The following is a 24,638-nucleotide window of genomic DNA, read 5'->3' on the forward strand; positions in this document are numbered from 1 at the left end:
TCATTCTCACGAACACGGGGATTTATCTATAGTTTCATGCATTGTATCCTTATCATCCACAGCTATACAGAGCCCCAAACTAGCTGTGGGTCTTATCATAATTAATCTTACTAATTAGGTTTTCTACTTCCTTTTTTTGCTGCTTCCCATTCCTTCAGAACTGATGCTAGGAATTTTATACTAGAAAGTTGCAGCTGCGTTCATATGCCATGAAGCTCCAATTACAGAAGAGACTTCCATAGCTCCATGAGTTCCGTAATCTAACTTCCATGCACATTAATCCTTCCTCTGTACTGTAGGTAACTCAAATTTTCTGCCCGTTCAAGTGTTCAGTGAATGCTTTCTTGTCTGATGTGGTGTGAGGATACTGGGGTGGGGTATTTTCTCATAGTACTCGATAGTTAGGACACATTTCCTAGAGAGTGTCAATTAATTGTATATTCATTTTCTATTGTTATTCTAAGAAATTTCCAAGTACTTAGAGGCTTAAAACAATGCAAATGTATCATTTCAGTTTCTGCAGGTCAAATTCTGGGCAAAGCAGGGGTCAGCTAGTTCTCTGCTGAGAGTCTCAACAAGACTGATACCAAGGTATCAGCAGGGCTTCTGGAAGGTCTGTATGTAAGTCCACTTCAAACTCATTCAGGTTGTTGGAAGAATGCAGTTTCATGTAGGACTGAAGACCCCATTTTCTTCAGGCTTGCCAGATGGGGGTCCATTCTCATCTTCGAGAAGCTACTTACATTCTTTGGCTTCTGGTCCCTTATCTCCATCTTCAAAGCCAGCACCGGTGAATCAAGTCAAACTTCAAATCTCTCCAACCTCCTCTTCCACCGCATCTCTCATTCAATTTCACAGCTCAAAAATTTCAATTTTGCCAGTTCTCAGTATATTCAAGGTCCAACAAAGAAACAAGACCAAAATAGGTGCATAAGTAGGTTTCAACTCCAATTCAATGCTAGTGGCTGTCACACATGCTGTGTAGAGAAGGATACTGAGTCTATAACAAAGTTGAACACGACCTGAGCTGTAATAATTGCTTAATGACGTCGTCTGTATGTACTTGTGTGAATCTACAGGTGGTGGATGGAGAAAGTCTCAGCATGAATGTCATGTGAAGTGCAGCACCTAAAAGAGATCTCCATGTTTGTTCTCTGAGTTCTTTTCTAATATTAGAACTCCTTAGAAAAGGAAGGCACGATAGGAAGATTGCTCCAGTGATGCTGGTCAACTCTCACTGTTCTCTCGTATCTACTGTTAGACTGTTTGCTTTGACACATTCTGTATCACTGTTTATCTATGGTGCTAGGATGCTGGTACAACCAGCTGAGCAAAGCTATATTTTGATGTCTTGACTGGAAATTTGATATTCTCAGGCCCCATTCTTGGAGTCACATCTGCATTGTAAACTCTTACCTTGATTTATCCCATTTTTCCACAGTTGTATGCTCTTTTCCAAAAGATCACTCCCTGGCTCCCGTTCTTTGAGTTCTCTGGGTCTTCAAATAAGTTGTTCAGTCATTTATAATGCTCTTCACTCACATTTCCATTTGTTACGATTCCTTTAAGAACCAATCTCAAATGTCATCTCTTTAGGAAAACTTGATACAAATCATAATAATAACAGTTAATATATCTTAGATAAAAACTAGGTACTATTCTACTAAGTCTATAAAGTGAATATTATTATATCCATGTTTAAGATGAAGAAACAGAGTCAAATGACTAGCTCACTTCCTAAAGTAAGTCCAGTTACTAAGAGCAAAGTCAGGTTGCAAACCCATCTGGGTTCAAATATGAGTCTCTTGTTCTTAATTTGTGTTCTGATGTTAAAATGCTCTATGTTTGGGGCACCTGGGTGGCGCAGTCGGTTAAGCGTCCGACTTCAGCCAGGTCACGATCTCGAGGTCCGTGGGTTTGAGCCCCGCGTCAGGCTCTGGGCTGATGGCTCAGAGCCTGGAGCCTGTTTCCGATTCTGTGTCTCCCTCTCTCTCTGCCCCTCCCCCGTTCATGCTCTGTCTCTCTCTGTCCCAAAAATAAATAAGTGTTGAAAAAAACAATTAAAAAAAAAATAAAATGCTCTATGTTTAATTTTTTTTTAAGATTATTTATTTTGAGAGAGAGAGAGCACACAGGGTAGGAGCAGAGACAGAGGGAGGGAGACTTCTAAACAGGCTCTGCGCTGATACAGTGCAGAGCCCAATGCAGGGCTTGAACTCACAAACTGTGAGATCACAACCTGAGTTGGAATCAAGAGTCAGATGCATAACCACTGAGCCACCCAGGTGTCCTTGTGACTCCTTAGGTTTATTTATTTTTTATTTTTTTTATTTTTTCAACGTTTATTTATTTTTGGGACAGAGAGAGACAGAGCATGAATGGGGGAGGGGCAGAGAGAGAGGGAGACACAGAATCAGAAACAGGCTCCAGGCTCTGAGCCATCAGCCCAGAGCCTGACGTGGGGCTCGAACTCACAGACCGCGAGATCGTGACCTGGCTGAAGTCAGACGCTTAACCGACTGCGCCACCCAGGCGCCCCACTCCTTAGGTTTAAATTAAGTCTTTCCTTCATGACCCATCTCAAGATCACTGCCTGCACAGACTTTTCTTAATTTCCCCAAGTATATCATGCCTAGATTTGAAATGTTCTCTTCTTTACTCCACTGCTGAGACCCTTGACATTTCTCTTCTTGTATTATCTTGTGTAATCTTCCTTTACTCTCTACATCTGGTGGGCTGCTTGTGACCTCCCTGAGGGCTGGGGCCAGGTCTTACTGTCTTATTTAAAGGACCCAGCATTCCGCCTAATAAATGTCTAATAAATAACTGAAGAATTGATGAGCACTCGTCTGAGTGGATTTTTAGAGAGCCTGACATAAGAAATTTTTCTGCTTATATTAGGAGAGTGTAAGGAAAGATGACTTAAGTTAGGCATGTGTTAGTTACCTTTAATCCCCCTAATTGAGGCTTTAGCTTAAAGTTAAATTCCAATATGATTAAAAGTGCAGTACTGATCTCACACGCCATTCCGGCCGTACGTCAATGCTCACCCACTGGGAGTATCAACCTTCCGAAGGTTAAAGCTAATGTCTGAGGGAGGAGCACCACTAGTTAGTGGTGCCAGAAGGATTTAGGCCTTGGGGATCTGCACAAAACAACCCGCCCCTTTTTTCACACAGTGATGTTACCACTTGCTAATCAGTCAACAACTGGCCTCTGTGATAGAATTTCTCCTCTGGATTTGCACAGTTCATAAAGGCAGAACTGTCAGTGGACTTTTCCTTTACAAAACACCATCAATTTCCATGAAAGTGTTTATTTAGCTCTGGGGACAGGAAATGACTGCACTCCCAAACACGGTGAGATAGGGTGATGCTGCAATTTCCTGGTCATTATTTGAGGCAAGATTGAGAACACAGTATACCTCCATACGTTAATTCAGAATGTTTTGATACTATCTATATACCTATAGTTCTCTCTCTCTCTCTCTCTCTCTCTCTCTCTATATATATATATATATATATATATGTTTCTGTAATTCTTTTTATGTACGGATAGTAATTTATGAGATGTTCCCAAACGCTGTCCAAATAAGAGAAGACTCAGCTGAAAGTGACTCCAACGTTGAAGAAATTGTGATCTCACACAGCCACATGGTCTGTACATAGGGGTCAGTTAATTCAGTGCTTTGGTAGAATCATCAAGGACCCACGTTGCTAACATCTCTTTGCTTTGCCATTCTCATCATGGTAGACTTTGTCCTCAGCTTCCCCACTCAGGATCCCAAAGTGGGTGCTACAGCTCCCAGCTTCACATCATCATACCACCAGGCCAGAAAGGAAGAAGGGAAGGAGAGGGTAGTGTTGTACTGCTGTTAGTTGGAGAAGCGATTTGTCTGGTTAATTTCAATAAAGAATGAGACTCTGGCATGCTAACTAGTGCCCCCCGAGAGCCGTCGGCGTCCTCCAGGTTTTTAGCGGGCCTGGTGACATCCAGCCACCTGAGACTGAGCCATAGCAGGTTTGTGATGTTCTTAGCTGTCCAGGGTCACGCACTGCACTGCTTGGCTCAGCGTGTGCCTACCCTACCCCGGCAGGCACAGGTAAGCCACTGAATGCCATTTGTGATGGGGATCCCAAATTGACTAAAGGAATATAAAATACTATTAAAGTCTGTTTACTAGTTTTGAATATACCACAAGTAATACAAATTCAGTCATGTTTAGAAGGGAAGAAGTCTGGTTTAAAATGTTTACTTGAGGGCAAATCAATACTTTCAGCCCACTAACGGAGAGTGTATTTATTTAGTCATGGCTCCAATGTATTAGAAAACACTAACTAGCCAAAACACAGTTACTATATTTTCTAAAAATTTTAATTCTAGATAGAAGTCTTAACTCATAAGCAGGCTGTTTTGACAAGTACTTTTTAAGGTCTTAGTATTCATTGCAATAATATTTTGCTAGGTTAATTTATAAAAATAGATACACAATTTGCTTTAAGTTTATAATATATTAAAGTTGAATAAATGCTATGTCACTTTAAATAAATATTGTAATTTTATTTTATTTAAAAAAACATGTTTTTGAAAAATTATTTTTATTTTTATTATTTTATTTTATTTTTTTTAATTTTTTTTTTCAACGTTTATTTATTTTTGGGACAGAGAGAGACAGAGCATGAGCGGGGGAGGGGCAGAGAGAGAGGGAGACACAGAATCGGAAACAGGCTCCAGGCTCTGAGCCATCAGCCCAGAGCCCGACGCGGGGCTCGAACTCCCGGACTGCGAGATCGTGACCTGGCTGAAGTCGGACGCTTAACCGACTGCGCCACCCAGGCGCCCCTAAAAATTATTTTTAAATGTTTATTTCTGAGAGAGAGGGAGCGTGAGCATGTGAGGGGCAGAAAGAGAGGGAGACACAAAATCCAAAGCAGGCTCCAGGCTCTGAGCTGTCAGCACAGAGCCTGATGCAGGACTCGAACCCGTGAGCCATGAGATCATGACCTGAGTGAAGTCAGAGGCTTAACCGACTGAACCACCCAGGTGCCCCAAACCATGTTGTTTTTTAGCCGTGAATACTTTCTAGCAATCTGTAGCAAGAGTCTCTCAGTACTTATTAGCAAAGACAAACAATCACCATGATTGGAAGATTAATCAAGATTCCCCTACACCTCCAGGAGCAAAAGAGGATTTCTGTCTCCCCTAAAGTAAGTATCTGCTGCAGACCTACTAAATCCTGCTTCTCTGAACACAAAAGGAGGGACTGAGTTGCTATATCTGCCATATATACATAATTCTTTTTTTTTTTTTTAAGTAAACTCTACCCCCGGTGTGGGGCTTGAACTCACAACCCTGAGATCAAGAGTCACATGCTCTACTGACTGAGTCAGCCAGGCACCAGATACATCATTCATTTTTATCCCTCACAATGGCCTAGTATGGAAGGTCCATGTGATAGGCACTGATAACGCCCACTAACAAATGCAACTCTCCTCCGTTTAGCTACAGAGAGGCATGAAATTCCATGCATATTGAGACCAGGTCATGTGACTTATTTTGCACAAGCAAATTTAAGTGTATGTGACATTACTTCTGAGCAAAGAGCGTTTAATTACTACACTAATTGCTAGTGCTCTCTTAGTCTTCCTTGGCAACGTGTGGGAGCTGCTGTGGAATAGAGGCACAGTGACTGGAACCATCCAATGGAAGACAGCCACCTTGCACAGAATATGAGTCAGTGTGAGATAAACCTTCAGTGTTTTAGGCCACTGAGGTTGTGTGTTTTTTTACAGCGTATCAGCTTAATTCGACTGCTAGAACTAGTCAACTGGAGTTGTGTCCATATTTTTTCCTGAGGGTGCTAACCACAAAAATTATGTAACTTACTCAGTTCTACCATCTAGTTCATCCCTACTTCAACTTATTAGACCTTCTTACCTTTCTTTTCAGTAGCTGGAGTAAAAGTAATCCTATTCATTTAAGGGGGAAGTGGCATGTAAATCGCCTGCTCTGAAGACATCAGATTCCATAAGCATTTATGAAATACCCTGTTATGCTGCAAGGACATATGTCTCCTCCATATACATTGTTACATTTTGACCTCACAAGAAAAATCTGTGGAGTGGGAAATATTGATATAACCATTGCACAGAAGAAGGCTCTAATGCAGAGGTGGCTAAATAAATTCTTCAAGACCACCCACTAGTAAACGGTAGAAATGAAACACAAATCCAGCTTGTTTGGTTCTAATTCAATATACTTTTCACAATGCTATTCTATGGGCTTAGAAAATAAGTTCAAAGAAGAGGGGTGCGTGGGTGGCTCAGTTGGTTAAGCATCCAAGTCTTGATTTCAACTCACGTCATGATCTCACTGTCATGAGATGGAGCCCCATGTTGGGGCTTAAGATTCTCTCTCTCCCTCTCCCTCTGCCCCTCCCACACTCATGCTCTCTTTCTCTTTCAAATAAATAAATAAACAAATACATACATACATACATACATACATACATACATAAAAGAAAATCAATTCAAAGATGGAAACTAGGCCCAAATAATATAATACTTCAAAAGAGTATTTAAAAGACATGATGGGTATGAGTAAGTCATATTAAAGAGTTTAGACAAATATGTTCAAAGCCAGAATACAAGTACTAGTGGTACTTGAGATAATTTTGTGTGTCATCCAATAAGGTGTTCACAGTATTGAACTGGACCTCTGCTTCATCTCACTAAGTATAACTAAAATCCCTGGACATTATATAAAAACAGAGACACAAGAAGATTCTGAGAGGTAGAGAGAAGATGATAGTAATTTGATATCGTTCCAAGGAAAGATGTAATGGTGAGTTCCCTCGGTCTTCTCTTTGCCTCATGTAACCTACACTTGGAACCAAAGAAGCTGGTATTACAGACGATGCTTGGTTCCCCTCAAAATCATATGTTGAAATCCTAACTCCCAATGTGATCCTAACTCCCAGTGTGATGTGTAAGGTCTTTGGGAGATGACAAGGTTGTCAGAGTGGAACCCCATGAATGGCATTAGGGCCTTTATAAAAGAGACCTCAGAGAGATCCCCCACCCCTTCCACCAGGTCAGGACATAGTGAGAAGGTAGCCATCTATGAACCAGAAAGGGGACTCTCATGAGACACCTTATCTGCTAGTACTTGGATCTTGGGTTTCCCAGCCTTTGGAATGGTGAGCAGTGAGTTTATGTTATTTATAAGCCACCCAGTCTATGGTAGTCTTTCATGATATCCTGACCAGACTAAGACAACTGTAACCTGGGAATGCTGATGGATAAGGACACAAAAAGATCTCCCTGAAGGGCTTGCTCTCTTTAGTCGAAGAACCAGGAGAGAGGCAGATGAGCAGGACAGAAAACACTTTTAGATAATAATCAAACACCACAGCCAAACACCACAGAAAAATATCTCAGGTTCTTCCTCCACCCACGCCAGCAAAGACAAAATGAAGAATCTAAATCTAGATCTAAATTTACCCTTGTGAGGCTCTAATGAGGCACCCCAACACCTCCCCCTGTGTGGTAGTAGAGATGTTGAGTAGACAGTGTCAGTGACTGCTGGGGAACCTGAACTTTCTTCACCCTCATCCATAATAATTATGTACCCCTCCACTTAGCCATCAGGATGGTGTCAAGTGAAGCCTAGTCACTATCACCCAGTGTTAGTGAGGCACCCACCACTGTGGTGTCAGTGCAGCCCATGTGGGTATCTAGAACTAACACCCTAGTAATAAGGAATCCTCCTTTTTGTGTGTGAGGCAGAGTAAGGACTCTGGATTTCTGTCTCCACCATGAAGGAACAATATGGCATCCTCTCTACCTTCGGTAGTTGGGGCAATATCATGAAATGCCGGGTAAAACAAAGTTTGAAGAGATCCAGAGTCTCATAATTTAAACATTTCTGGAATTCAGTAAAATTACCTAGCACCTGAAGAACCAGGAGGATCTCAAGCCAAACGAGAAGACAATTAGTAGATGCCAATTTAGAGATGACACAGGTGTTAGAACTATGTGACAAAGATTTGAAAGCAGCCATCACAGTGCTTGAACAAGCAATTATAAATATGCTTGAGACAAATTTTCAAAATTGAAATCTCAGCGAAGGAATACATTAAATAAAGAAAAACCAAAGGGAAATATTAGAACTAAAATAAACAATAACCCAAATAAAAATATCGGTGGATGGGATCCACAGTAAGATAGAGAGGACAGAGGAAAAGAACTGGGGAGCTAAATGATAGAACAATAGAAATCACCCAATCCGAACAACAGGGAGAAAATAGAGTGAGAAGAAAATGAACAGAGCCTCAGGGACCCCTGGGACTACCAAAAAAAAAAAAAAAAAAAAAAAAAAAAAGAAAAAAGATACAGCATTTGTGTCACTGGGGTCTCACACGGAAAGACCACAAGAACATAGCTGAAAAAGTACTCAAAGAAATAATGGCTGAAAGTTTCTCAAATTTGGCATGAGATACACCTACAGACTTGAGAAACAAGCTCTAAATGGGGGTGGGGGTGGGGATCCCAAGGAAATCCATTCTCAAACACATAATGAAACCTCTTAAAACTGAACACACACAAAAAATTGTGAAGGCAGACAGAGAAAAGCAATGCCTTTCTTTAGGGGAAAAATCATTACAATGACAGTCCATTTCTCATCAGGAAACATAAAGGTTAGGAAAAAGTGGCACCATATTTATCCAAATGCTGAAGAATCCTAGATTCAGTGAAAATACCCTTCAGAAATGAAGCGGAAATCAAGACACCCTCAGATGAATGAGAACTAAGAGATGTTGTTACCAATGGACCTGTCCAAAGAGAATGATGAAGGGAAGGCATCTAAACAGAAAGAAAACCATGAAAAAGACATGTTGAAAGGAAGAAGGAACACAGTAAGCAGAAACATGTGTGAATACAATAGACTTTTTTTTTCCTTCTGAATTTCTAAATTACGTTTTCTGAATTATGCCATTTGAAGCAAACATTGTAACACTGATGTGGCTCTGAATGTTTATAGAGGAAATATTTATGAAAATTATTTTACTAATGGGAGGAAAGTAAAGCGTGGTAAGATTTCTATACTTCACAGGTGAAATGAGGACTGAAATAGACTGTGATCAATTGTACATAATGTGATGTGATGTAACGTAACACCCAGAGCAACCACGAAAAAGTTACGGTATTTTGAGTGTAAAATACGCACTCGTAAGCATTAAAGACAAATCAAAATGAAATTCTAGAAAATATGCAAGTGACCTACAGAAAGACAGGATAAGAGAAAACAGGGACAAAAAAACTCCAGAGAGAACAAACTCAAAAAAAAGGTGGCACTGAATTACATAGTGAGAAAAAAAACCTTCCCTTTTCTTTAAAAAAAATTTTTTTAATGTTTATTTTTGAGACAGAGAGAGACAGAGCATGAATGGGGGAGGGGTAGAGAGAGAGGGAGACACAGAATCGGAAGCAGGCTCCAGGCTCTGAGCCATCAGCCCAGAGCCTGACGCGGAGCTCGAACTCACCCGTGAGATTGTGACCTGAGCTGAAGTCGGACGCTCAACCGACTGAGCCACCCAGGCGCCCCAAACCTTCCCTTTTCAATTCCTCTCAAACTTCTGATCAAATCAGGCAGAAGGGCCAGTTGGATGACAGGAGCCTTTAGCACTTCTCTGATATTGCTAACCTTTCCTTTTCTAACCTAGAGAGAGTAGGTCTCAGATTTGGAGATGTGACTGATCACAGTATTTGGTGGTAGTATTTGGCCATAACTGTATAACACTGCGTTTCACTGCATTTATTTGTAAGGTAACCTTCCTTATTGCAAAAGATAGAAGTTTCTATACAAGAGTCTCATAAAAGGTTTCTTTTTCAATAATTAGGGAGACGTGCTAGATTAACCTATTGAAAAATAATAAATACATAATAGTCATATATTCAAAAAGAGCAAATATCAGAAAGATGGTATTCAAATGACCGAAGTTTGTGAACTCATTTTGGTAAAGTGGCAAAGCCATTTATTATCATATATACAGTAACCAAACATTTCTGTACTAAGTATTCATTATTCTGTACTAAATATTCATTATTCTGCACTAAATATTCATTATTTGTATATATATGTGTGTGTACCTATATATGTGTGTATACACACTTGAAGTCCTCTTTATTTATTTTTTATCGAAGTAGAGTTGACATGCTGTTTACATATTTTTAAGCCCATTATAATGTGAACTCCTTTAAATCAGAAAAGATATCAATTTTGTTTTCTTAGCACTTAGTCTTATATTTGCCGCATAATGTTCTCAGTAAATGTCTGAGTTAGAATCTAACTGAAGAGCTACGAAGGGAAGCATAGAAAAGGACGAGTGAACTCCACGCCTTTGCTATGCTTCGCCTCTGGCGGGCCAGGAGTATAAATGTTGTAAATAAAATACATGCTTGAGTTTTTTCTAAGCGTGGGTTTATTAAACTACATTTGGTTTTCAGAAAGATTAAATATTTAGCATAGACATATGTCCATTTATATTATAATTTTAATCAGGCACTATATGCCAGGATCTTATTAATTTTTAAATTTTGGGGGTTTTAAGCATGGGGCCCATTCTTGAAGAAGATGGCTATATTTAATGAAAATTATTATTAGCTAGGTTGATTAAAAATAAATTCTGCACGTATGTGTGTGTTTCTGTATATATCTGTGTGAATGTATTGTGTATTTAAAACTTTAAAACTCTTGTTTTAATCATGTCCTTTCTACTTACCTAATGAACTTAAAAAGTGGAGAAAAATCTCTCAAAAGCTAACCTCTCATTATTTCTGGAGATAGCATATTTTCTCTTATAATAGAAAATGATCTGAGGATATGAACAGTCCCTTTTCACAAAGGAAAAAAATCACTCTGTGTGTGTGTGTTAGTGCACATGTGCACGTGCACGAGTGTGTGTATATAACAGCCAAGTTGCATTTATGGCTTAGAGTGTATGGCAATCCTTTCTTACTTAGGCAAGTTTGTTAACACTCTCAGATGCAAACAATATTAGACTAAATTTTAATGACTAAATTTTCCAGATGTGGCCCGAACAGATTGGCACTGGAAATAGGTAAGTATCTTAAAAGTTAGCATATTATCGTGCTGTACAAAATTGCTATTAAGTGTGTGAAACCAGCTGTTTTTCAAAACCTCCTGTTTGAAATAACCTTGGCAGTATTACATACTTAGCAAACTCCTTTTCATACATAAATACAAAGGTAGATTTTGATCTGTTCTTGTGCAAACTATCACAGATTTGGAATATGGTCTCTCTTACTGAAATTTATTGTATTGCTCTAAGATTTTGTGATGCGTCAGGGTAACAAAATGAGTAATTTACTTCTGAAGAATAAGAGTTCTTTCTCTGAAGACTAAAGTAAGAAGTTAACAACTTTTACATTTTACTCATTTGAACATATAAAGAACAATTCCAATTAATTTTTAAGGAGTGAAAATTTGTGATATACTATAGATGTCATGGAGAAAACATTACACGATGTCTTGCATAGCAGATTCTGACAATTTCTTATTTCCCTACTTCTAGGAACAATGGCTTGTTTCATGTTTTACTCTAATGACCATTTCAGAAGAATGAAAGACCGTATTTGTGGGAAATGACATTTCAAAACTGGGAAAAAGGGAAGAGCATATTCATGAGGAAAGAATGATTCATTTTAGAAGATAATTCTTTCTGATGCACAATAAATTAGAGTTAAATATATAGTTTATTTCTGCATTCAGTCAATAATTATTGAGAGCCTACTATGTGCATAGCTCTGGTTTATCAACGTTATTTTGGTGAGCAACACAGAAAAAATTCTCCTCTATACAGGACTTCTTTATGGAGAGAAGTCCAATTATAAGCAGGGGGAACCATAAGGTCATGTAAGGTAATAACTATAAGGTAATAAGGTAAGTCATGAGAAGTACTATCAAGAAGAGAAAAGAGGGTGATGTAATAGCAAGTGATTAGTCGAGAGAGAGGACGTTATATTTATACTAGAAGTCAAGGAAGGTACTATGGTCTGACTGTAGGAATTTAGATAATACTTGGTACTTTAAGGGTACTGCATATCACAACACACACCCACACCCACAAATGCACACACACAAATCCGTTTAAAAAATGCACACAAATACTTGGGTGCATTTGTCACCTCACATCCATTAGTGCAAGCACAATGTTGGCTTTGACCTTAAACACCCATCTTTGGGACTAGTGTCATTCAGGTCCCTGGAAAAGGCTTCAACTCTCTTCGCCTTATGTTCTCTAAAAACTACAGTGGAGGTTTGGCATTGTCCACCATTGATGTTGAAGTGGACACTGTTTTGGAGTCTATAGAAGATTTGAGCGACTGACTTACTGAGGTAAAAAAAATACATATTCTGCTCATTTTAAATTTTTTTTAACATTTATTTATTTTTGAGAGACAGAGAGAGGCAGAGTATGAGCAGGGGAGGGGCAGAGAGAGAGGGAGACACAGAATTTGAAGCAGGCTGCAGCCTACGAGCTGTCAGCACAGAGCCCGATGTGGGGCCCAAACCCACGAACTGTGAGGTCATGACCTGAGCCAAAGTTGGATGCTCAACTGACTGAGCCACCCAGGCACCCCAAATTCTGCTCAGTTTAATGTGTAGATTCTTTCATAGAAGGAATCATTTCTTAGTACAACACCCGGTCTATTTTCTTGCTATTTGTTTTTTAACTTTTGTTTCTGGATATTGCACATCAGGATAGTATTTGCCATATATGCATATACACATGCATCCATCTTCACCTGTATCAGTATATGTCTGTATCACCTATATATGTATACCTATGTGTAGAAGGTCTAATGTAATATGTATATGTCTTATACCAATTTTTGAATTGAGATATATTCTATAAACTCTAGAATTGAAAAAGTTGTAATTTTATTATTTACTACTTATTTAAATATATGAATTTAGTATTTAGTTAAAATAAATTTTTTAAATAAAAAATGTTTATATGAATATATTAAGATGTTATATATATATATATATATTTTTTTTTTATAGATAGCGGCGGCTTTTTTTTTTTTTTAATTTTTTCTTTTCAACGTTTTTATTTATTTTTGGGACAGCGAGAGACAGAGCATGAACGGGGGAGGGGCAGAGAGAGAGGGAGACACAGAATTGGAAACAGGCTCCAGGCTCTGAGCCATCAGCCCAGAGCCTGACGCGGGGCTCGAACTCCCGGACCGCGAGATCGTGACCTGGTTGAAGTCGGACGCTTAACCGACTGCGCCACCCAGGCGCCCCAAGATGTTATATATTTTTAATTTTAAATTGATAGCCGTAAGTTATTATTTGCCTTTTGTCTTTCTAAATTTAAAAATCTTAGTTAAAAATTAACGATTCAAAAACATGGCAAATAATATTACTGATATTTATATTTAAATGTTTACAACATTGACAAAAGCATATTCCAATATCATGTATTTTAAGTATGTTCAAAAATGGTATACTTCTACGCTATTATGTTAACAAACTCGACTTTAAATAAATTATGTACTCTAAACAAAATCAATTAAATATTAATTTTGATCCTTTTAATCATTATTGTGAATTTGTTCCAAATTGTACAAACACACTGAGTACAACAATACAATGAATTGTATTGCTAAAATGAAGGCAAGGAAATTAAATTCATGGAATCATTATATGTGTATAAAATATGCATGTCTTTATTCTATTACCAATCTAAACATCACCAGTCCTTCAACCAGAACACTGAGACATGCAACAGTAATTACATTAAATTCAATTATCTGATACTTTGCCCACCTGCAATCACATAAACCCTATTGCTCTACATAAGGACATATTTGGAGGATTTAACAAAACACAACATACTCTTGTTAGCTTGTTAGCTGGTGATTTAGACATGAGGTCTGTGATTTACCCTAAGTCCAACAAGTGTTGGGGTAGACCTGCCTGTAAGGCAGTATGTCAGCTATGCACAGCTCTGAGCGCAACGAGAGAAAGATGCTTGGTGTGTAAGAAAAACAGCAGAAAACGGTGTGACTAATGCCCGGATTGCCGTGGAGAATAGAGAAGAGATGAGACGGGAAGCAGTGATCCAGAGCAGATACGGTAGTGGTTGGCACTAGACTGGTAACCACGTAAGTGGAGGAAGATGGAATTCGCACGCACTTTGGAAACATCGTTGACAGGACTGCCAAAAGATCCCATACAAGATATGAATAAAAGAATCAAGATGATTCTAAAGTTGTGTTTCTTGACAGCAAATAGAAGATAAACTCAGGTAATGCATCCATTTGCCAATATGCAATCAATAATTACTCCGAAGATTGTATTACTATAAATACGTGGAATGGTGGATGGTCAGCAATGGAAAAGTGATAACGGTAACAAAAACAATGATGCCTAATGTCTGAATATTCCATTGTACTTATAAAGGATTCACTACATTGTCTCATTTGATGCCCATCACAATTCTCTGGGGCTACTTATTTTCTAAATGTTACAGATAAAATTATTGAAAAGATATATCGCTTAAGTGCCTTATCCAAGATTCCGAAGGTTCAGATCTAAGGAAGGAGTGGGGAAAAAGAAATACCTAGAGTAGATTCCCGTCTCAGAATTTCCTACTAATGCTGACTTGAGAATTGTGTTCCACACTTCTGACTTCAAGTACTACTCTTTCTACTATACCACAGGCCGCATTACATACAGTGCATGAGGAGTTGACTATCTTAGGCTTTCAGTTCTAAATGTCTAATGGTTTGTGTGCTTTAACTTGGATCCTAAAGGCAGCAGTAAAAACCTGTCTATAGAAATTGCAGACACTGACTTTTCTCCCTACCTATAGTGAGGAGGTTTCTGCATTCACCTTAACTTTATAGCACCATGAGCATTCTATCACTCATTCACTTTATCTGCAAACCACATTATGGACTTCTATAAGTAACCTTTAAAAACATTTTTTTTAAGTTTGGTTCTTAAAAATATTAGAGCCTTCAATGATTAGCTTAAGCAGTACTAGCCTTGCTGCCCACAGTTCCCTGATGTTGCATCCCTGTCTTCAAATGAGGCTCAGTAGATATAATAACAGGCGACTGTGTTCCTTTATATTTCATGAAGATCGAGTTTTAATGAATCATCAGTTTTGCAGTATAGGCAACTGGGTCCACTTTTCAAAAGGTCACCAGAGTGCTGTCATTCTTTGTACAGGTATTTAATCTCTAAGTAACTGATGCTGTATTTAAATATGTACAGTATTTGACATTAGGTTTTGTACTAATAAATGTTGGAGGGCTCACCACTGGCAAAATCTGATCAGGTAATGGCTAAAGTAGAAATTTGTAATAGTACTAAGTGTATCAACTAAACCTTAAAGGACAAGTATTGACTGCACATAGACAAAATGGAGTGCAACTTTATTTCTATTCATGTTTATATTTTCAGAAATGATAGCTTACATGATATTTTAGGAAAGTCTGAACCTGTCATCTTGATGTGAAATACAAAATTTGTACTATATAAATGTACTGTAACTTAAAAGCAATGTAGCTATTTGAAAATATCGCTGATTTAGGGTAGCTCTCTCTTTAAACCAAAAAATTTGACTATAGAAGGATAAGTCACATTAATTTATAAATTATAAATTTATAAATTTATAACATTTATAGATTATAAAGTTGCTAACTCTTATCTCATTATTAATGTTGATCTTTACCAATAATATTCTACCATAAACAGTGACTCTCTTTTGGTGATGCTCTTGCCATTAAACAGAGCTTCTTAATCTTTTTCGGTGTTTGTAGATCATTCTGAATGGAATAAAATTTATGGACACTCTTAGAAAAAGCCATGTGTATCGCAGTAAATGAATTTTGCACAGGGTTCACAGAAATTCTTCCCTTAGAGAAGAATCCTCATTCTATTTAATGACCTCCATTGGTGGCTTAAGAATGTTTTCTTCTTTATTTCAAATAGAAACTTTTATTACTTATTACTGTTCAGATATTACTATCTGCAAGGTTTTGGGGCATTTTGTTTGCTTGCTTGTTTTTTTTTTTAATTTTTTAATGTTTAATTAATTAATTTATTTTTGAGAAAGAGAAAGAGAGCGCGCAAGTGGGAGAGAGGGGCAGAGAGAGACAGAGGGAGATAGAGAATCCAAAGCTGACTCTAGGCTCTGGGCTGTCAGCACAGAGCCTGATAAGGAACTAGAACTCACGGACTTTGAGATCATGACTTGAATTGAAGGCAGACACTTAACTGAATGAGCCACCCAGGTGCCCCAAGTTGTTGTTGTTTTTTTAACATACCAAGTCATAGTATATCATGAAAGGAAGTAAGAAATTGTACTTTAATGCCAGTCACCAAATTTTCTACTACAATACTCCAAGCTGACTCTTAAGATTATAAGTGTGTATATAATCTAAATAAATGAGTTAGTTGCTGATGTATAAGAATACACTGGGGGGTGCCCAAGTGGCTCATTTGGTTACACTTCTGACTCTCAGTTTCAGATGAGGTCAAGATCACAGTTTGTGAGTTCGAGTCCTGAATCGGGCTCTATGCTGACAGTGTGAAGCCTGCTTGGGATTCTCTCTCTCCCTCTATCTCTGCCTCTCCCCCCACCCCTTAACATAACATAACATAACATAACATAACATAACATAACATAACATAACATAACATAACATAACATAACATAACATAACGTAAATAAACTTGGCCTTGGTGCTGCTTTGGGAATATACTTTTCTTCTTTTTCATCGAGGTACATGTTACCTACAGTTAAATGCATAAATATTAGGTCTACAAATTAGTTTGACAAATATGATCATCGGTTTAATTAATTCACCAATCAAGATTTCCTTTAGCTCATGATATTCTTTTTGTCCTTTTCTTTTTTTTTTTTTTAATTTTTTTTTTTCAACGTTTATTTATTTTTGGGACAGAGAGAGACAGAGCATGAACGGGGGAGGGGCAGAGAGAGAGGGAGACACAGAATCGGAAACAGGCTCCAGACTCTGAGCCATCAGCCCAGAGCCCGACGCGGGGCTCGAACTCCCGGACCGCGAGATCGTGACCTGGCTGAAGTCGGACGCTTAACCGACTGCGCCACCCAGGCGCCCCTGTCCTTTTCTATTCAATCCTGAAATCCTGTGGGCAACTATTGTTCTTATGTCTCTAAATGAAATAAAATATAGTAAATTTTTTGGACTGGCTACTTTCATTCAACATAAAGGGTTCGAGGTTCATATATGTTATGAAGTTCACCAGTAGTTCATTTTACATTGCGGAATGATACTTTAGTTTATGACAACCTTCCGGTTGGTTCATCCTTTCTCCTAATAATGGACATACCAGCACATATTTCATTTCTCAAGGGTGGAATTATTGGGTCATAGGATTACTGTAATGAACTGTCAAAAAAGTTTTGCAAATGACTGTACACTTTAACCTCTGCACTCATGTCCTCACTGAAGTTTGATATTATCAGGGCTGTTGAGTTAGCTATTCTGCTTATTGTAGAATACTTTATCATTGTTGTTTTACTATGCATTTTCTAGATTATTAACAATGTTGAGTACCTTTTTGTGTACTTAGGGGTCATCCATATATACTCTTTTGATAAGTCATTCTTTCAACTTTTGCACATTTTGTTTTAAACTGAGACGTCATTCCTTCTACTATTGATTTGTGAGTTCTTTGCATATTTTGAATATAATCCTTTGTCAGATATTTGCCTTGTATTTGTGCCTTTTGTGAGTCAATGGTATGTTTTCTTACTTTGTTAAGAGTGCTTTTGGGGGGCACCTGGGTGGCTCAGTTGGTTAAGCATCCGACTCTAGATTTTGGCTCAGGTCATGATCTCACAGTTCGTGAGATCAAGCCCTGTGTTAGGCTCCTTGCTGATAGCACAGAGCCTGCTTGGGATTCTCTCTCTCCCTCTCTCTCTGACTCTCCTCTGCTCATGAGCATGCTCTCTCTCTCTCAAAATAAACTAAAAAAAAAGTGTTTTGGATGAGTGACAGTTTTTAATTTTGAAGAATTCCAATTTATCATTTTATTTTATGCTATGTGCCTTCTGTGTCCTATCAATATTTGCCTACCCTAGTCTTGCAAACATTTTGTCCCTGTTTTTTATTGTTGTTAGAAATTTTACAGCTTTTGTTTCTACATTTTAGTCTAGCATCTATTTCAAGTTAATTTTTATATATTTTGCATAGTGAGGATTGGGATATCTTATTTTTCCATATGGGTATACCTGTATACTTTTACAAAGATAAATTAACTATATATGTTCAGGTCTATTTCTAAACTGTTTTGTTTCATTAAGATAAAATTCCACACTGTCTTGATACTGTAGTTTCATATGAGTTTTTGAAATCTGGTAGTATAAGATCTCCTACTTGATTCTTTCTTTTCTTCCTTCCTTCCTTCCTTCCTTCCTTCCTTCCTTCCTTCCTTCCTTCCTTCCTTCCTTCTCTTTCTCTCTCTCTTTCTTTCTTTCTTTCTTTCTTTCTTTCTTTCTTTCTTTCTTTCTTTCTTTCTTTCTTTCTTTCTTTCTGTTATTCTAGAGCCTATCTTTTCCATATAAATTTTGTGATCAGCTTGTCAATTGCTGCAAAAATTTCATGGGATTTTGACTGGTACTGAACTGAATCTGGGAAGATCAATTTGAGAAGAAATGACCTCTTCATAATATTTAGTCTCACAATTCACAAGCATGGTGTATGTCTTCATTTATTTAGGTCTTTGTAAATTTCTCTCAACATTTTTTATAGTTTCCAGGGTACTTCTCTTGCATAAATCCTTGAAATTTTATCTCTAAATATTTTATACTTTCTGATGCAATTGTGAATGACATTTTAAAAATTTGTTTCCAATTGGCCACTGCTTATATAGACACACATTTGACTTTTTGGTATATTTACCTTGAAATCTATGATATTGATAATTTTGCCTATTGTTAGCTTTTTTTGTATATATCAAAGAATTTTCTTCACACAAAGATCATTTCATTTGTGAACAAAGGCAGTTGTAATTCTGTCTTTCCAGTCCCTGTGCCTTTTATTTCTTTTCTTGCCTTATTATACTGGCTAGGACCTATAGTATAGTTGAATAGAAGTAGTGCAAATAGGCACCTTCCCCCCTGCCCCCTCAATCTTGTAGGGAAAAACACTCCATCTCTTCCCTGTTAAGTACGACGTTATGATTTTTTTGATAGATCCTCTTTATAAAATTGATAAAGTTTGCTTTTATTGATCTTTGCTCAGATATTTTATAACGGGTAGAGGAAGAGCTTTAAAAGTGCTTTTCCTTGGAAAACATCCAGATGGCCAACTGACACATAAAAAAATGCTCAACATCACTCATCATCAGGGAAATACAAATCAAAACCACAATGAGATACCACCTTACATCTGTCAGAATGGCTAACATTAACAACTCAGTCAACAACAGATGTTGGTGAGGATGCGGAAAAAGAGGATCGTAAGGAACGTAAGGGAAGGGAAACAAAAATAATATAAAAACAGGGAGGGGGACAAAACAGAAGAGACTCATAAATATGGAGAACAAACTGAGGGTTATGGGAGGGGTTGCGGGGGCGGGAAGGGCTAAATGGGTAAGGGGCATTAAGGAATCTACTCCTGAAATCATTGTTTCACTATACGCTAACTAATATGGATGTAAATTTTAAAAAATAAAAAATAAAATAAAAAAAAAAGTGCTTTTCCTTGGGGTGCCTGGGTGGCTCAACCACCTAAGCGTTGGCTTCAGTTCAGGTCATGATCTCACAGTTCATGAGTTGGAGCATCCCATTGGGCTCTCTGCTGTTAGTGCAGAGCCCACTTTGGATCCTGTCTCTCACTCTCTGCCCCTCCCCCACTGATGCGCGTGTGCATGCGCACACGCTCTCTCTCTCTCAAAAATAAATAAACATTTAAAAAGATGTTTTTCCTTCAGCCATTGAGATGGTCATCTGATATCTTTGTGGGTTTTTTTTCCTCTGTTATTTGGTAGATTGCATTAATCGAAATTGGAATATTTAACAAATTTTGCATCACTGGAGTAATTCTGGTGTCATTGTGATATACTATGTTTTAAAGTTATTGCTGCATGTTATATTTTCAAATATTTAGTTAAAAACATTTTCATCTGTGTTCACAAGAGATATTGGTCTTAGTTCTCCTTGCTTGTAATATGCTTGTCAGATTGGGTATCCAAATTTTTCTGGACTCTTAAAATTAGTTCAGAAATGTTCTCTAATGCTCTATTTTCTGAAATAACTTATCTAGAATTGATGTTAATCTTCCTTAGGTGTTTGATATAAAAACCAGTGAAACTCCCTGGGACCAAAGTTTTCCTTGGGGAGGAGGTTTTATATAAAAATTCTGTTTAAAAAAATCAAATATAGGACTATTTGGATTTCTGATTATTGAGTCAGTTTTGATAAGTTGCATTTTTCAAAGAATTTGTTTATTTCATCTAAGCTGTCAAATGTATCACCATAAAGCTTCCTACACAACTCTCTTATCTTTTAGTATCTATAGGATCTGTGGTGATGTCTCCCCTTTCATTGCCAACAAAAGAGTGTGTTTCTTCTCAATGTTTTCTAATGTCATATTTATTAGGATTTAAAAATTTTTGTTAATATTTTCAAAAAAGTAACTCTTACCTTTCAAAATTTTCTCTATTATTTTTTTACTTTCTATTTTATAAAGTTCTACTTTTAAAAATCATATTTCTCTCTATTATTTAGTTTGTATAATCCTACTGATGTGTCTTTAAATTCAATGGGCTTTTCTTCTACAGTGTCCAATCTGCTATATGCTCATCCAGTGAATTATTTATTACTGACATTCTGCATTTTTTCACTAGATTGTTTTTTATACAATCCTCTTATTTTTCCAACTACATCACAGCTGAATCTAGAATATATTACATGCTTTGTCCAAAAGAGCTAATAGATAGCTCACATTTATTTAAACCAGAAATAGAAATTCTGCCTGATCTCAACAATGTATATTAGATATAAAACAAACCATAGCTCTCTTCTACTATCATATCTTATATTCTGCTAAGCAAAGAGGTTGAGTGAATAACATTTTACCATATTCATGTACTTTTAGTGTTGAACATACACCAAAATACACTAAAAAGTGAAAAGCTGAATCAATTTTTTAAAAAATAATCCAAATGAAATGAAAGGATCATGCAAGGTGTTAAAATGTCCTTAGGCAGTATTTTTTTTTTTTTTTTACAAACATCTGTTTCCAATATGAGACATAGTTTAGGAAATCAGTCACATTAGAGCTAAGAACATTTTTTAAAGCTTTTTGTTAAAAATTCATATGTGACCCAAACACATTAACAAACACTGCAAGCCAGTCAGACCTCAACATAAAGGGTGAGTATTCTCTAAGGAGGAGATGATTGCTTTTTGATGTTTTTAGATTTAGATTTTAGATTTTAACTTTAGATGAATAATGAAATAAAAATCTATTCAGCCTGTACTTCGTGAGTGTATCTCAAACTTTAATCCTTTTAAGAGCCATTGAGAGAAATTAATCATATAGTTTCCTAGGCATGATTGAGTGGTTCTAGAGTGACCTCCAGGAACGTTCACTTTTAATTAGACTTCCAGGTTGTGTCTTCAACCACATGTCCTCAAACCATTGAGTAGGAGACAATTAATACTAGATCCCATTTCATAGTTAGAAAAGTCCCATGAGATCAGCAATACCATCTTGAATTTAAAATAGACCAAACTGATGTAAAGGTCATTAAAAGGTAAAAAAAAAAAAAAAAGATGTGAGCCCAATATTTTTTTAAGTTTATTTATTTATTTATTTTGAGAGAGAGAGAGAGCAAGCAAGCATGAACAGGGGAGGGCCAGGGAGAGAGGGAGAGAGAATCCCAAGCAGGGATCAGTGAAGGACTTGAATTCACACTCACAAACCATGAGCTCATGACGTGAGCCAAAATCAAGAGTCAGATGCTTAACCAACTGAGCCACTTAGGCACCTGAACCCAAGTCTTTTTTGTCTCTTATGACGATGGTCTTTTAGTGAAACACATACCTTGTTTTCTAGCCAAGTATAGAGTGTAGCTACACCTTCTTAATTTACCAAAAGGCTTAACCCTCAAATCAATGCAGTCATCTTACAAACTCTTATTTCCTTAAAATGCAATATTAAGAGTCCTTTAAGTCAACCTTGATAATTCTTTCTCCCTTAGTGCCTTCAACCTCTTTCATTATCAAGAGGAAATTTTGACTTTATATCTTAAATATGCCTTGAGTCCCTGCACTTGTTTCTATATGCAACACCATTATCCTGTTGCAAACTATGATCCTTTCTCTGAACAGTACTTCACTGACATCCACTCATGTGTATTTTCAGTCTATTGTCCACATTGTAGCTGAAGTGATCATTTCAAAATGCCCATCTGATCATGTTTAAAATATTTCAATGGTTTCCCATTATTTGGGGAATAAAGAACATGTCTTAATATGGCCAACATAACCCTACATAATTTGTTATTTACTTTTTCTCTAGCCTCATCTGTACCAGGATTTCTCTCTCTCTCCACTATAGACACTTTGGACTTTTATAGTTCTAAAATATGCCATATTCCCTTCCACCACAGGGCCTTTGCACATGCTGTTACCACAAGCTGAAATGCTCATTGCCTCATCTTTATCTAATAATCTTTCATTTTGAAGGTGTGAACTCAGTTATTACCTCCTCTTGGAGATCTGGTGGATCTCCCTGAATAAGTCAAATTACCCAATTATAAGTTTACAACTCACTATGTACCTATTATTAATGTTTTCATTATTTATTTATATCTGTTATTATAAGTAGGTTGTAGACTTAATAAAAGCAGACAAAACTTAATTTTGCTCCCTATTTTCAACACTTATCCCAGTGCTAGAACACATGAGGAACTCAAATATTTTATGAATGATCACATCATTTAATTAATTAGCTTAACAGTGAGCTTCTCGGCAACAAAGACAATGTAATTAAAGAAATATGGATTTGAGGGTCACCTAGGTGTCTCAGTTAAGCGTCTGACTTCAGTTCACATCATGATCTCATGGTCTGGGAGTTCGAGCCCCACACCGGGCTCTGTGCTGACAGCTCGGAGCCTGGAGACTGCTTCAGATTCTGTGCCTCCCTCTCTCTCTGCCCCTCCCCCACTCATGCTCTGTCTCTCTCTGTCTTTCAAAAATGAATAATGAAAATTCCTATTTCTCAAAGGAATTTAAATACTGCCTAGAAAGGAATATTATAAAATACCTTACTTAATTTTTTCCATAGGAAACTATAGTTAAGTCAGAATAATAGAACAGCAATTATAAAGTATAAAGTATTTGTGCTAACAACACTTAGAATTAAAATACAATCTAATTTAAAATATATTTAAAAGATGTTAAAGCTATCTCCAAGAATAAAATTCCTATTATTTCCTAGAAAATATCATGGTGACTCAGGGGAATTAGATGAAAACCCAACAAAGTCATCTTTTTGTGATTCAGTATTGGATGGGTTATTGGAATCTGTGACCAAAATACATCTGTGGACACAAATACAAGCTCAGCCTTATTCTTTTCCTTGAGCCAGCCAAGCACTGCTTATAAATCACCCAGAAGCAGCAATAATGGGGTATGTCTTTTCTGAGGACCCACTGTTCATAATGAATTTTCCCTAGTTAGCCCTTAAAATATCCATGAAGCAGATTCTTGAATTTTTCTATTTTAAAAATAAAGTAACTGCCATTTTAGTTATTCTGAAGTTGACACACAGAATGCCAAAAAAGGTATGTATGAAAAGTACCATTTACCAAAATACCTTCCTCAGAACACGAGTGACACGTAAAGATGTTAACTGTTATTCTTTATTAAAAAATTTAAATTTTGATCCCTGAGAAAATAAGTTGAAAATATGAACTCAGTTTCTTTATTGTGGGACTTGTGAGAAATGAGTTTGATGTTTTAATATGCATTGTGATCCTCCAAAGAAGAGTTAAATGGAGCACAGAATTTCCTATATTCATTTGGCCTCTTAAAATATTAATGTAGTTCAAGAAATATTTCAAGAAACTCTCATGGCTTGTGGAGCACAGTTTGGGAAATTGTGATATTATAATGTATGTGGTTGAAAACCATATAAACAGAATGTCAGTATTTTCTCTCACCTCGAGTCTCAACTCCTTTTGGCATGTTTGGGAAAGGCGTTGGAGGGGCGGGGGTTGTTTAAATACTGAGTTTTTAAGTTGGCTGTGAATATGCCGAGTTTTATAATTTTCTAAATAATTTTCTGACTTGTTTTCCCTGTCTTAAGCTCAGGGAGATTAAAAAGACCCTAAGCTCATTGTCTAGAAGCCAATGGGCACAGAGTTTTAGTTAAGCAAGATGAATAAATTCTGGAGACATGCTGTCCACTATTGTTCCTGTAGTCAACAATACTGTATTGTACACTTAAAATGTTGAGAGGGTAGATCTCATGTTGTGGTTTCTACTGTGATAAAATAAAATGAAATAATAAAATAAAATAAAATAAAATAAAATA

The 24,638-nt window shown here is 37.1% G+C and overlaps 1 long non-coding RNA gene across 1 annotated transcript in view; it reads right to left on the minus strand.

The window, feature by feature from the left end:
- Positions 1–864: 864 nt before the first annotated feature.
- LOC147571869 (uncharacterized) overlaps positions 865–24,638 on the minus strand; it is a 131,302-nt gene continuing 107,528 nt past the window's right edge. The window contains exon 5 of the long non-coding RNA XR_015246896.1: positions 865–1,562. This is a non-coding gene — a long non-coding RNA (uncharacterized LOC147571869). The remainder of the gene's footprint in view (positions 1,563–24,638) is intronic.

The sequence above is a fragment of the Puma concolor genome, chromosome F2, assembly GCF_028749965.1.
Source record: "Puma concolor isolate L17-30 chromosome F2, mPumCon1.1.hap2, whole genome shotgun sequence".
NCBI lineage: Eukaryota > Metazoa > Chordata > Mammalia > Carnivora > Felidae > Puma > Puma concolor.